The sequence below is a fragment of the Empidonax traillii genome, unplaced genomic scaffold, assembly GCF_003031625.1.
Source record: "Empidonax traillii isolate 1590-97213 ecotype Southwest subspecies unplaced genomic scaffold, ASM303162v1 scaffold1:size7828297, whole genome shotgun sequence".
Taxonomy (NCBI): domain Eukaryota; kingdom Metazoa; phylum Chordata; class Aves; order Passeriformes; family Tyrannidae; genus Empidonax; species Empidonax traillii.
The window spans coordinates 1,568,665-1,584,512 of NW_020955194.1; positions in this window are offsets into that span (position 1 = coordinate 1,568,665).

Consider the following 15,848-nt stretch of genomic DNA (forward strand, 5'->3'; position numbering starts at 1 on the left):
TTATCTGAGACTCTCAGGCAATGAATCGACTGATTGAAACACATTTGAGGGGTTTATTTTATTTTTTTTTTAATTAGATTTATTTGAGGATTTATTTTTTTTAAAGCCTTTGGAATAAGAGACATAATGTTATACATGTAAAACTGTCCACAGGACCCAAAAAAGGCAGGTAGAAATGGTGTTACTGAAAAGGTGAGCGGTGGTGGTTTGTGTTGGGAGTGGCTTTACATCCTGCACTCGGGACTGGAGAAGAAGGACGGCTGCTGGCACAGCAGCAGCTGCTAATGCAGCTCCCGAGGCTGGTGAGGCAGAGCAGACACTGCCAGGAGCTGCAGGAGGAGCTGGCAGGGTGAGGAGACGGTGGAGTGGAAAGCACCAAGACAAATAAATGCAGCTTTTCTTGCGAATACCTGGGATTTTGTGTGTGTCAGCTCAGCCGGCGGCACCCACCACTGGACGTGAGGGAAGGCTCTGAAGGTCCAGTGGACAAGTGGATGTTGGTGGGGTTACACAGAAGGGGATGGAGCATAAAGGAGTACTGGGTTTCTGGTGGTGAAGTCTTCTCTGGAATGATTTCAGAGTTACTGTTGCCCTCTGGGACAAAAACTGATGCAGGCTAATGAGTTTCAGAGAAGGGCAAAGGGTGGTGAGGCCCTGGTACAGGTTGGCCAGAGAAGCTGTGGCTGCCCCATCCCTGGAAGTGTCCAAGGCCAGGTTGGATGGGGCTCTGAGCACCCTGGTCTAGTGGAAGGTGTCCCTGCCCATAGCAGGGGGTTGGAACTGGATGACCTTTAAGGTCCCTTCCAACCTAAACCATTCTGTGATTCTAAAAAACAGATTGAATAAAACTTCTTTGAAGAACAGTTTTTGTGGAGAAAACAACCCACCAACATCAATTTTAGGAAGCAAATTATGAAGGAAAGTGTTAAAAATATATAAGTAAATCAATGACAAGCTGAGCCATCAATCCTGTGGTTTTTATTGTATAGCTGAACTTGAATGAAATGTGGAAAATGCCGACCTAGCACAGGGAAAGAGCTTTCTGTAATGCCTAATGGTTCTGTGGGACTTCACTGTGTGCTACTGAGACCAAGGGCCAGGCTCCTCCCAGGGAAAGGTGGGGGCAACATTGCAGGAATCTCTTATACCTAAAGGGGGAAGAAAAACAGCTTTTGGTTTCTCTGGCCATACCTTATAGTGCTTGGTAAAATTCATCATAAAATTATTCCAGTGAGCTGATGATCCTACCTTTACCTTCCACAGGGTTGTGTATTTTTTCCACCCTCAAATAGTTGGGAGCAAGTCACTTTTTGAAGTCTAGTGCTGTGCCTAAATGATTGAGGAAAGCATGGCATGTATCCCTCTCTGGTGAACAGCTCCTGAAAGCTTATTAAATAGTGAGTTTTGGGAGAGGTTGCTAACAAACCATCTATTTGTTTTCAATTATCTTAATGGGATAATCCATTTTCTGTAATTATTTCATTTTAGTTAAAGCAACATTGGGCAGTAAGTTTTAATTTAAAGTGAGATGTCTAGTGGATCAGGACCAGTGTGATCTTATTACTGAATTTTAAGAGGCCAGAATTTGGCTAAAACTTTGAAGGCTGTTTCTGCTTTAGCAGACAGATTGAAAAATTAAAATTTTGTAGTTAAAATTAGAGCTGCCTCTCAGATTCAAGTGCATTTGTCACCAGGGCTTAAGAAGGGGGGATGCAAACAGAGAAAAATGCAGGAGTCAGGACTGTAATTTAGTAATTCTGCCTGTGCAGATTTCATAAATTACAAGGCATATGGTAATGTGAAGAAGCATCAGTAATACATCCCCCTAACCTTTTGAGAACTGCTGGAAATCTCAAAGAATTACTTAAAAAAATCAATGCAGGTACCTGTTGTGGGGTCTGTGGATGATAGTGGAAAAAGATAATGTTCGCCCAAACTCAGCACAGCTAGAATAATGAGATATTTTGGAAGGAGATTAAGCATTAAAAAAAAAAAAAAAAAAAGTGGGTTTTGGGCTGTGCATGGGGCAGGACAGTGCACCCTGGAACCTTGATTTGTTTAGTCCCACGTTCAGGCTCAGAGACATCTAAATCTTGGAATGCTGAGGGACATGGAGCATGTCCCTGCATTAAGTTTGCCTGCCTCCTTTTATCCCAGCTCCCTGGAACAGGGCAGCACAGCACACAAATGAGCTGTGAAAAAGGAAATGCAGTGCTCCAAAATGGGGTGAAGTTGGGGAATAAATCCAACGAGTCAGCTCAGCTTTGGGACTTCCTGCCAGCTAATTCTTCTGGGCTAGAATGCTCAGGGAAGCTGGAGACCACATTCCGTTATATCTTCCTGGGAAACTTCTCCTCCTTCCTAGACCAGGCTCCCAAACCATGAGGTATTTTGGCATGAGATGTCCTTGGTCTCTCCTGCTGGCACATTTTGTTGTGTGGATGTGTCTCAGTGTTCATGGGAGCGCGGACAAGAACAAGGAGTCTCATCTCCTCAAAGTTTACCTGAAGTCATTGCTGAATAGTTAAAATATTGAGGTGGGAATGCTGTAAAAGGCAGTCAGGAAGGCAGGTTACAGCCAGGATATTTTGCTGCTCATTTGGTAGGATGTTTGCCTGAGAACTGGAATTTATTGCTATACATCCAGTCCTTGTTACAAGGGGCTTCCAAATTCACTGTCAAATCCCCACAAAATAATTCCTCATATCCCTAAGCTGTAAAAAAAACCCCATTTCTGCATATGTGGACTGTATTTTTTTAGAAAAATACTTAATAGAAAATGTTAATCCACAAAGGGAATTGAGTATTGGACCATATGATTCCCATTTAATATGGGTAATTTGAACTTTGATTGCAACAAGAGGCTGTCTACACACACTTGCCATACACACTCATGGGGCCTGGAGAATTAAGAACCAATATATCTGGTATGATTTGTAATTAAATGTCTTACTTTCTTGAAGTATTAATGGTGAAGTAAAGGTTATCCTGTTTTCTCATGTGCTTGTCAGACACACATCTCATACTGCAGCCAAATTGCAGATTTTTATTTACAGATTTCAAATCCTCTCTGATGAGACAATTGAAGTGCCTTGATAGCCTGAATGTTGCTGAGACAGAAATCTAAGCCTAAATATATCTGAATAAATCTGTAAATATAAGAAAACCCTACAGATGCGTGAAAGGAATGTTTGAAAATCAAGTATTGCCAAATATTGTTTCAAAATCCACTTGGGACAATGAAGAGGAGGAATGTAAATGAGCAGCAGTCAGCCTACATTCTTAATGCTCTTATAACAGTGTGTGATGGTTAAAGTTAAAAAACATTGAGAATTGCTTTTCTACAACATTAATAATATGTTTTTCTATTTATATGGCATTAAATATGATATTTAGTTTCCCAGCTCAAAAGCCAACTTGCATGCTGGCTTCTGGAGGAGCTTTGTTTCAAGGCTGATTGTGCAAGTAAAGCCGTTGAACAATTCCAGGGATGGAGCATCCACAGCTTCTCTGGGCAGCCTGTTCCAGTGCCTCATCATCCTCACAGACATTTCCAGCGTCTCAGGTGGATCTGGCCTAGAAGGACACGTTTTTCCCTGTTGTTTTTAAGGGCAGCCTGGCCCATGAGCTGCTCGCCTGCAGGTGCTGAGGGTTGGGTGAGATGAATTCCATGAGGCATGTTGATCTGCCGTGGGCATGAAGGGTGACAAGGTGATTTACCAGGGGCAAGTCATGCTTAACCAGGCTGTTCCCTGATGAAATGTCTGCCTCTACAGACAGGGAGGTCTTGGGCAGGCGGTGCCAGGCCCCGAGGGCAGTGATCACTGCGTTGGCGCCCAGCTGGAAGTGGTGGCAGGCTGAGTGCATCAGGGACTGCTGCCACACAAATATCGTTCAGTATCTTCATCAAAGACGTGTGTGATGGGCCAGAATGCAGCCCCTTAACAGATTGTGGATGACACCAAATTAGGAGAGGCGTTTGGCAGGCTGAACTGTGGAGCTGCAGTCCAAAGGCAAAGCTGGGAAGTTGGGCATTGCACAAAGAGCAACCTCACAGAGGCCGGCAAGGAGAGGAAGTCATGGAGTAAGAGAATGGCTTGGGTTGGAAGGGACCTTAAAGATTATCCTGCTCCAGCCTCCTGCTGTAGGTAGGCACACCTTCCCCAAGACCAGGTTGCCCCAAGCCCCATCCAACCTGGCCTGAAACACTTCCAGGGATGGAGCATCCACAGCCTCTCTAGGCAACCTGTTCCAGCGCCTCACCACCCTAATAGTGAAGAAATTATTCTGGATATCTCATCTAAACCTGCTGTCTCTCAAGCCGTTTCCCCTTGTCCTGTCACTCTGTGCTCTTGTAAATAGTCCCTCTCCGTCTTTCCTGTAGTCTCCCTTCAGGTCCTGGAAGGCCACAATCAGGTCACCCCAGAGCCTTCTCTCTTTCAGACTCAATCCCAATTCTCTCAGCTTTTTGAACCCCCTAGGCAGGAGCAGCAGCTCTGCTGGGGAGGGCATAGAGGTTATGGTGGACCTCAAACTGAATTTTAGTGAACCCTGAACTCTGGCTGCCCATGATGGAAGCCACAGGCTGAGGTGCTTTAGGAGGAGGATGGTCAGCAGTTATGGAAATTTGTGGCCTGCCTGCCTGTACTCGGCCCCCATGGGGCCACATCTGGAATGCCATGACTGCTTTAGGGCCCTCCAGCTGCAGGTGGATGTGGAGAAATAAGAAAGGTTCCAGGGAAAAACACCGAAGCTGATGAGGGGGTCTAAAACATCGGAGCTATGAGGGGAGCTGAGATTTTCCAGCCTGGGGAGGAGGAGCCTGAGGGTCAATCTAAGACAGCCTACAGCTACCTGAGGGGGAGTCACAAACATGATGGAGCCCTCCCCTCCTAGACAAGTGGCAGCAGCCACAAGCTGTGGTTTGGGAGGGTCACGCTGGACATCAGGGAAAGGTTTTCCACCAGGGGGGTGGTGCAGCAGTGGGACAGTTCACCCAGGATTCTCCCCCCTCAGGGATTTTACAGGATTTGGCTGAACAAACTCACAGCTGACTTGTCCCAACCTGGTCAGTGACCAACCCTCCTCCTGTGAGCAGAAGACTCCAGTGGTCCCCTCCAAACATCACATCAACAGGATGTCAGGTGTTATCCCCCCCCAACCCCTGCATCCTTCTCTTGGGTTTAGCCTCGTGTTCCTTCACATCTGAACATACAACATAAATGTTTTCTATGGCTGATCTCTTCATACTGTTCATACTGAGCAGGAAAAATAGATGCCGGGGGTGTGTGGTACTGTGATTAATTCTGGGTTTTCACTAAAAAAAAAAAAAAGGAAATAAAAAAGAAATTTTATTTATTATATCAGCATAGGAAAGATTAGAGATCTGCCTTTTTTTTTTTTTTTTTTTGATATTAGGTTTGCTTTCAGAAAATTAAGATCCTCTGGTAGGTGACATACAGGAATTTGTGTATGCGTGTGGTTTGCTTGGAACAGCAAATTCTTAAACATGGAACAGCCAGAAAAATACATTTATTGCCTCATTTTTTTTTTTTCTTTTTCAATAGGCACTCCTACACTAATTTAAAAATAGCAAACTGGGGCAAGGTAAGTATCACAGAGCCTGATGTGAAAAAGTACATTGATAGAAAATAAGGAATAGAATATGTGATGAAGATTGACACCACAAGTGAAAAGGAAGAGGAAAAAAAAATAACACAGAATAACAGAAGATGCAAAGTGATGAGGGAGCACCGAGAGAGATAGGAATGGAAAGTTGGTGACAGATGAGGCTGATAAGGCAAAGGGCCTAAAGGAATTCCTCGCCCCAGTAATCACAGAGGCAGCAGAAGGCAATATCCCAGGAACTGGGATTTGTTTTCCTCAGGGAAGGAGGGAAAATGTCAAAAGGTTTTACTCTTGCACAGCAGTGGATAATAAGGCAATTAGTACTATTAAAAAGTTCTCAGAGCACCCAGACTGGAGTAATAAATCACATCCTAGGATTGTAAAGAGAGAGGGAGATGCTTGAAAGCTTTTGTGGGACAATTGTGATAACTTACTGGAAAGGGAATTACTGAGGACTGGTGAGTGTTTAACAAAATTTTGGCATTTGCAGACCTGTAAGCTTGACTGCACCTGACTTCAGGAGAAACCAGACACTGGTGAGTCATGGTTTTGTAGATTTATAGGTGTCAACACGAACATACTATTAAAAATACATTATTTTAACATACGTGCCACAAGAGAAGTATATATAATACAAACAGCTTGGAGTGTGCTGCACAAAAGATTTCTGCAAATAACCTCTACTAATAGAATTTCTCATTGCAAATCCTTTCTTGTCGATAGGAGAAGAGGTTTTGGCAACGTTACACTCATGAATTAGTTTTCCAAAGGGTTTCTGACATTTTTACAATTTCAAATGTTGTTTTTCCCTGCATTAATATATATTATAGAGGAGGTAACTGCTAACCTTTTGCAAAGCTCTGTAAATATGTGAACTATGCAGTTTGTCATCCGCAGGTTGAATAAGAAGGGAGAGGAATACAAATTCTTCATATTCTATACCTACATACACCTTCCCTCGTCTGGTCTCCACACCTTTACATTGCTTGATCTATTTTAGAAAGAAACATGATTCCTTTACAAAATAGTTTAACTGCTGCCAATAAAAATTAAGTAAAACATAACGGGTAAACTACTGCACTTGGTATTGTGGGCTGTTTGAGTCCTGCTCAGGGGAGCAAGGTCCCATTACCCCCACCCATCCCCAGGGAATGGGGCTGTGGGGGATGCCCATGGCAGGGGTGACAGGGAATGGCCTGGCAGCCCAGACATATCCCACTCCCAGCCTGGAGCAGCCAGAGGCACTGGAGCAGCTGGAGAGGAAGAGGGGCTGAAGGAGTGAGACCAGGCAGGAGGAAGGGCACAAGCTGCAGAGGGTGTTTCATCTCCATGGGGACCTCTGTTTGAGGGGGAAAAAGGAGACAAGGAAATGGGATGGAAAAACCTGAACATCTCGAGGGGAGCAGACTCTGCAGAGAAAGATTGAGTAAAGCAGTCCCTCTCCAGCTGGCAGGAGGAATCATCTGCCAGAAGATGCCAGCTGAAAGATAGAAAAGATGCTTTCCAGAGTGCTTCCACAGTGCCCAGCACCAGCAGCACAGCTCTTACTGGAGAAAACCAGTGAGGCAAGAGCTGTGGGAGCACCAGCCTGTGTGGGAATGATCACCACTGGGTAAATGAGAGGAGCGTTCAGGGACACAAGGACATCGTTCAGAGACACACACCCTCAGGTCCTCTCCATCCACAGCAGCCACCCTGCCAGCACACTTACACAGCACCTGCCAGGAGGGGCTTCTTCTCCAGGGCCTGTGCAGGCCCCAAATCCTGAACAGAGTCAGTGGGACATGACAATCCCTGCAGGGTGGCCAACAGACCCTCACAGATCCTGCAGTTCCTGTGTGGTTCCCAAGGCCAGGAGACCTGACAGACCACCGTGCAGCTGCACTGCAGAGGCAAAAGAGCTGCCAAGGCCAACCCTGACAGGATGCCTGGAGATGTGGCCACCCAGAGCTGGGACCTTGGGCAAACCTCTGTCCTGCTCCCATCTGAGGAGAAACCCCCCTCCTCCTCAGCTCCCCATGGACACCAGCTCATCTTCCAGCACGGCCTCTGCTCTGCTTGGCAGCTGCTGTGCTGTTTTGGATGTCCAAACTCATCTTTGGCTAAATTTCAGCACTTAGGAAAAAAAAAAAAAAAGGCACAACTGATTCCAGCTGGAATTATCCTGCTGAGGGCCAGAAAACCTGGTGGTGACCCAGTGCGTGGCTGTGTGTGAGCATGTGTGTGTGTCCAGGCACACACCACCCTCCTGGGCTTTGTGCTCTGGGCCAGCAAGTGTGACCCACCTGAGTCCTTGCTTCACCTCAAGGTGTCAATTCCTGCTTTTCCACACCGTGGAACACGGACAGGACACAGCCATACCCCCTGGTGCTGTGCAGCAGCATCTCTCCCTGTGTGGAACAGAACCCCTGAGGCTGGCAGGGACATCAGGGCCTCAAAGCACCTTTAGTTCAAGGGATGACAGGCATGCCAAAAACGCTGGTTATTCCTGTGCAGTGGGAGGTAACACCAAGGACATGACCCGACACCCCCCTATTTTCTGACCAGCTCTCAAACAGCCTCACCTTTTTGTTATTATTGTTGTTGATGTTTTAAAGGATTCAATATGTTTCCCTGCAGGTGTTTTCCCTCTTGAATTCTTGGTCTCTACGACAAGCCTGTCTGAGCATCCCTACCTCTGACTGGAACTGTACCTCTCTTATCTGTGTGCTGACTTTCTCAGCAGCCTGACTCGAGGTCACAGAGCTGAGCTGTGCCAGAGCTGGGCCTTGACTCCTGCATACACAGGCAGCTGAGCTCCCTGGGGGAGGCTAGAGAGACAGGGGGGCACAGCACTGCACTGCTGGAGTGGTTTTTTTGGGGAAAACAAGCAAGCCTACAAAGCTGTGCTGTGCTCCTCAGCTCGTGGATGGGCATTGCTTCAGTTCCTGTTGACTTGGGGGTAACAAGGCAGCGCGCACCTCTGTCACCCATTATTTTGGTTCCTCCTGCTATAACGACACACTGCCAAGGAGCCACACAACATGCAAAACTGGTGTTTGCTGAGTGAAATAAGAGCACGAGTATTTTTACAAATTGTTAAAAGTGAAACCACCCCTGTGCAATATTCTCAGTTTGGGGTTGGAGTTTCTTCCAGCCTGCACAGCATCTGGAGACACACAGTCCTGTTTGCTCTTTGCTTCTTCCTCACACAGATCCCCTTCAGGTGATGGGCTTATCCCCCCAGCCCCGTAACCTAAACTGCAATGGTCTTGTGAGGCCCCCACAGGTTTCACCTTGGTTTTCAAGGGCTGTCAGCACTTGTTGTGGGTGAGCAGCAGCAATGCCAACTGATGTGGATTTCAGAGAGGGTTCCTGTTCCTTTCCATTTTCCAGAGAAAGTAAATTGAGTTTTGTGTAAGAAATTTCTGGATAGAGCAGGAGATGTGGACCACAAGGTTCACACCCAGAGCCAGACGCGCAGCTGAAGTGGCATCACTGGTCCTACAAGGATGAGAAAATGCTCCTGAGTGATTTCTAAAAATCACTGTATTTTGGTTTTGCTGATTATCTGCACTGCTTTTCTGATCTCCAGCTTTGTAAGAAGTAGGAATTCTATTGTATAACTACCCAGATTACCTAATGCCCCTTTCCTTGGCTCAGCAGCTGGAGACTTGGGCCACTGTGAGTTCCACAGGGGATCAGAGGTACCAGTCAGTTAAAGTCTCCAAACATTTTTGTTGGAGCAAAATTGCAAACCTTTATCTCACTAAAAGAGTTTACAGATTGCACATGACACTGTTAAATAAGGATATCAATTTAATGTCTGTCAGGTCTCCCCTCAGAGGACTAAAACTTGTGTTTGCAGAGGGACAGAGATGGTTATCAAATGATCATTCCTGTCTCTTTCTTTTATGAACACTGCCTATTTTGTGGCCAAGTGGTACAAAAGCAAAATAATACAGAAGAGTTATTTTTAAGGCCAAAATTAGGTTCTCAGAAAATCCGTCTCCCAGTCTTCCAGCCGGTACAAGGTTGTTACAAAGAGGATTATCATCAACTGCTCATCATGTCCATCAAAAGAAGGACAAGAAGAAATCAGCTTAAACTGAAGTAAAGGAGATTTAGGCTGGGGAATGGAGAAAACTTCCTAATGATGGGACTCATGCAGCACTGGCAGACATAACCCAGAGATGTTCTGCTCAACTTTTCGAGGAGAATATTATGGAACCATCCAGCACTGATGGTTCAGAAGTGCTCAGCCCTGTATCAGTGCATGAGGCATAAGGATTGGGAGGGTGTCCCTTCGAGCTGAGAATCCCTGTGACTTTGGGGTGCACTAATCTAGTGCAGTGAGAGGCTTTTCGGGCAGCCTAGTGTAGCTGAGGGATTCACAGGGGCACAGTGTCCTTCAGGCATTTCGCCCTCTTAAGCATCCAGAAGTTCACCTGATGGACCCCTTTAGCACAGGTACCATCCTTGCATGCAAACAATTGTTTGCCCAAGATATTGCAGCTCTGAGTGCCCCCTCATCTCGAGTGGGGCAACAGAGGGGGCAGGACTCAGGTGGCTGAACCGAGGGGTCCAGCAACCTTTGGACACCTCAGGATACCTGAGCCATCCCTATGGGGCCTTGTGTCAGCTCTACCAGCTCTATATGGATGATTTGGGCACTGGAGGGTGTTTCACTCAGGGCAGGGTGTCTCTGTATAAACAACCAAATCACAGCCCTGAGATCCAGCTTGGCTCTATGGCAGGGTCTCACTCCAACCTCAATATAGCTCATCTTCAAAAATATACAAACAATTACCAACTTATATTCTTCCCAAATGCAAAACTGCTGAGCCTGCAATGTTTTTAAAAAAGGGGCTGGATTATTTTTCCAAATATCATCACAGTTACTTAAACCTGCTGTCCACTGCCTGCAGCAAAGCACAGCAAACGTTGCACCCTGAGGAGTCTCTCAGCTGAGAGAGGCGTTGTGGCCAGAATGACCACACTCCACACGGAATGATATTCTTTCCCTTTCCCAGGACCTTGATTAGATATGATAGGAAAGGCTGACGCTTTCTGTGCTCAGCTCTTGCAGGCAGCTTGACCCTGCACAAACCTTTGTGCTTCAAATGAACCAGTCCCACCCCAGCAATCCTCACCACGGCTGACCAAGCACCAAAACCATGGAAAACTGTGGCCAGACCCATCACAGGACAGAGCACCATCCCTTTCTCTTGGTACTGTGCTCACATCATGCTGTGTGTGACTTGTCACTTGATGTGCAGACTGTAAAGTTGTGACTATACAACTTCCCCTCACCTTCACGTTCCCACCTAAGAGGGAAAACTTGACCAAAATTAAAAAAAAAAAACCAAACCAAACCAAAACAAAAAAACAATACAACAAAAATGTGATTTCAAAGCTATATAAATCAGCAGAGGGATCCCAGGATATGTTAGTTGCTGAATTTATGTAGATTTTTTTTAACTGCCTAATTTCAGTTTGATGGGTCCCTTTGAGAACTAAGCAGGTCATGTTGCTAAACTAAGCAAGAGCTTGTCTTCTTTGTGAACTGCTTCTGAGTCATGTTTGTGCTCAAAGGGAACAGTGTCATGCATTAATTGAGTCTCACTGGTTTAATTTCCAATTGACAAGTAAATAGATCTTGTTCTTTAAAAAATGTCATGAAACAAAACCCTCCCAGTAATACTCTGGTGACAGTCTTCCCAAGTACATTTTTTTCCCCCTCTCCAGGTCAGCACAAACTGCAAATGCAGTTGACATTGCATCATTCTGTTCCAATGGATGTTGTTATAGGTCATTGTATTAATCTGATTATATTGAATTTTGGCTCTTATTTACAATTAAATTAATTTCTTTAACACAGCTGCGTGTTTAACATGTAATAAAGTTTCTAACCGTTTCAGTGCTTTCCCAAAGCAAAATTCATTGAATCTGCCAAACTTCTGGGCGTGGAATCCAGAAAAAAAGTGGTATGGACACAGCTTAAGGTTCAGCCTTTCCCAGCTGTTTACAGATGCATAAATGAATTTAGGCTTGTTCATCTCTCCACAGGGAAGAAGAAAGCTGGGTTGCTTTCCATGACTTTCCTGATTACAGAAATTACAGGGAAATCAGCTTCTCCTTTTCCCAGTCCTGAGAGGGTGCTGGGTGAAGGAATACTGGTGTGTGTGGGGGTGGGGGGGGACAGGAGGTAAAAGGGGATTGTGGCTGGGACCTTCTATGTATTCTATGTGTAGATGTCAACCCATCACTGTAGCTGGGCAGCACAAACCAGCCCAGGCCACTTTTGCCCCATTTTCATACTTGCTTCTTGTTGGCAGACTCACAGCACAGGGGAAATGTGTGAGGTGAACAATCACCTGAGCACTGAATGTTTTCTGTGTGAAGAAAAACACTTCATAAATGCACAATTTCTTAGGAATGGGTTTTTGGTTTTTTGGTCATCTGCTGCTCAATGAAAACAAGGTGTGAAAACACAATCAATCTGAGATTAATGTTTTGTATTTCTAAATGGTGTCATTGTAGCTGCAAAGTATAGGTGTAATATCCCTAATGAAAGGCATTTTAATAATCAGTTCAGTTATTTTTGCAAAAGCAGTTCCATTACACTCTCAGTAGTGCAGCTTCATTGACATCAGGGAATTACTTCCACGGGTGACTTGTAAATTTGCCCCACAATGTGGCACACAGTACAGAAGAAGTGCATTTGTGTGTCTTACCAAAGGAGGAAATTACAGTGTTGAAGTTACAAAGCTCAAATTTAGCCTGGCATACGTTTTTGCCCCTTCCACAGCTTCTCCCATATCTCGTTCTGGGTGGATCACTGTTCACCTGGAGCCTACAGACGACCTTGCAACAGGTGACACAACACCAAGTTCCCTTGGCCTGAGCACAGTTTGTTTTCTCTGGGGAAAGAAAGAGCTGCAGAGAGGGGTGTTGAGGGGCAGAGCTCCAGTCAAGCTGATCCCACCTGTAAGAGATCAGGTGGGATCTGCCCACCTGACCAGGTGGGGTCTGGGCACTGCCAATAATGAGTGTAAAAACAATCCTGGAACACAGGACAATTTGGGATGAAAGGGACCTTGGGGAGATGAGCTCTGAGATCAACCCATGTTACTCACGGCTTGAGAAAGACAGCACTTGGAAACCTCTGAGATGGAGCCTGCACAACCTCTCTGGGCAACCTGATCCACTTCAGGCTTGTTCTCGTGGGGAACAAGTTCCTCTTATGTCCAGTCTGAACCTCTTGTTTCACTCTATACCTGTTTTCCCTCTTCGCCTTGCCATGCACCCCTGCCTCATGTTAGTGAGCTCCCTGAGGTGTGGGAAGGTGGGTGCTAGATCCCTCTAAAACCTTCTCTCTTTATCAGCTGTCTCATGTGAGACAGGCAAATGTCAAGAAGCCATTGCCACCTTCTGTTTTATTCAAATAGGAGTCAGTGAAATTCCTGCCCCATGGATACAAATAAATTCATTATTAACTAAGCAGTCTTTTCCCTTCTGTATTGAAATAAAGTAACAGCTCCTCTCCCTTCTTATTCATAAAACAAAACAAAACAAAAAGTTTAGGAGAGAATCTTCCTCTGCATCTCAAAGTTGTCCCTTTTCTGTTGTCTGTCCAGCACAGATCAGAAATGGTGCTGCATTTCCTCTGTGCCTAGGGAGTGACAGTCCCTTTACCCAGGGACTGCACCCTTGGCCAGAAGAACAATCCATCTAGTCTGGAACCTACGCTGCTTCCTAAAGCAGAAGGGATCCTCTAAATTATAGTCTCTATACCCATGACTAAAACCTATAGTGCTGTACAGAGGGATTTAGATCACAACTACGTAAGAATATTTAATCCTGGCACCTCCTGTCTTTGTAACTGGAATGTTTTTTCAACAGTGTTTTTTTTTTTTTAGATCCTGTATTAATATTAATATGCTGATGAATTGTGTAACACAGAGTGGCAATTACAGTATTTCTTTGTGATCTAGAAAAGAGGTGGGGGAGCAACATTTGAAGGTGACATCAAGTTATCTAGGTTAGGCTGAGCCAATGGAGAGAAAAGAATTCCCAGAAGTTTTGTCCAGTCTGAGCATGTGGGCAGCGGAACAATAATGAGTTGGTGCTCATTAATGCAAAATCATGTCCAGTGGATGGACTGACTTGAAGTCCTCTGCACAGTGCCTGGTCCCAAATCACAGACAGAAAAAGTCAGGGAAAAATTGGGACATTCACCAGGAAGATCAGTGTAAACAGTGGTCAAATCACAAACAAGATTGGGAATGGGATGGAAAAGAGACTCAATATTAGGACACTTAGTGCCATTAAGATTTAGGGATTCCCCTGGAATACTGGATCTGGTCCTGTTCAGCCTAATGCTCCGCAGAGGCCTGCTCAGAAGAGCTGATTTGGCTTAAGGAGCTTACTCAGACCTCTCTGCAGACAAGAGTGAGCTTTGGCTCTCTCCTGGGAGATATTTCAAGAATCTCATAATAGGTTATTGTTCTCCACCATCCTTCAGAAAAACCTGGTTTTCTCCATTAAAACAGAGGCTAATGTTAGCCCTTTACCAAGACACAGAAATGTAAGGTTTGATTAATGAAAATTGTTAGGGAACTTGGGAAAAGACCCAAACAAATGGAGACTGAGGAAGCTGTTTGATTTACACAGGGAACAATCAGAACTATACAAGCTAAGGAAACCAAGAGCAGGTAGACCTGGCACCTCTCTTGACTTTTTCATAGTAAACCAGCAAAGCCCATCCGTGACACAGAAAGGCAGGGGATGAGAAGAGAGGAAGGCTGTTCCACAGAATGAGGAGATGAAGCTTCACTGCCTTGACAGCCTTGCAGAATTAGAGGAAATGTCATCCACTGCACAGCTGATGAGACTGCCAGCAGTTAGGATAGAAGGGTTTAAACACGAGAAGCCTCAGGGCTTGGGTAGCTGTGCTTCAGATTATGGCTTAAATTTCTTCATGCAAAAACTGGATTCTCTTATTTGCCATTCTTCCTCCACCAGTGAGCAGTTTATTCACTGGTTACCTGCTTGCACACCTTCTGTGTTTCCCAGGTGTCTGGCCTGGCTTCCTCCAGAAGCAAAATATCCCACCTGCTGGATCGGTCCTTGTGCTCTCTTCAGCCATTTCTGGGTGGGAATACAGTTGCCAGCTGTGTAGGAGGAAAGAAAACCACAGGGACAAGCCTGAATGTGCAGCTTGAAGAAAAAGATGAGCCCCACCAGCCCCCATCCTGCTCCCTATATCCTTCTCTTCTCACTTCACATCCTCTTTTAAAAGGGCCACAACGGCTCCCAGCTGCAAGAGCACACCCACCACTCACCTCTCCCTCCCAGCTCCCTTCAGCTGAGGTGCTCCCTGCATTTTACAGCTGTTACAGACCCCACAGTCTCCAGGGTAGGCACCTGCATGAGCACTGGCAGTGGAAGCCAGAGGGGATCTCACATTTTGCCTGTTTGGAAGGTCCCTCCGAGTGTATTTGGGATAGATCTGCCCAGTCCCCAGCATACACACACACAAAACCTTGTGTGTGGCCCATATAGTTTCTCTTGTACCTACAACGCCTGTTTCCTCGTCATAAGAGGAAATCTGGTGGATTTGCAAAAAGGCAAATCATAGCAAACCTCATCTTATTTTTAAACTTCATGGAATTATAAATCACCTGGTTGGTTGCTTCATTCTCTTCTTAGGAATCACAGGGATTATTGCTTCTAATTCCCCGGCTCCACAATTCCCTGCCCCTACCTTTAACAGAATCTCTGTGTTTGTCCTCTTCTAGTCTTCTTTAAAAAAGGAACTAAGCTTTCTGAGCTTCTCAGCATCACCCACCAATTTTTCTACCCATAGAGTAATTCTTCCCTTGGTTTCCCTTTTTGTTACTATGAAAAATGCCCTTAAAATGCCTTATTAGTATAAGCAAAGAATAGGAGAAGAATTTTATTTTGTGCTTTAGACTTTCCGATTTTGTCTCTGTACGCTCACGCTGAGGGTTTTTTTAATGTTCATTTTTAGATATTTGACCTAGTTTCTATGTTCTGTACACTCCCTTCTTGCACTTGAGATCATTGAAGAGCTTGTGATTTCACAGATATCTGCTACTGCATTTTCTGTCCTCTCTACATACTGGGTTATTTTGTGATTCTGCTGCTACTGTTGGTTGGTGGTGGTTTTTTTTTTTTTTTTTTTTTTTTTTTTTTTTTTTTTTTTTTTTTTTTTT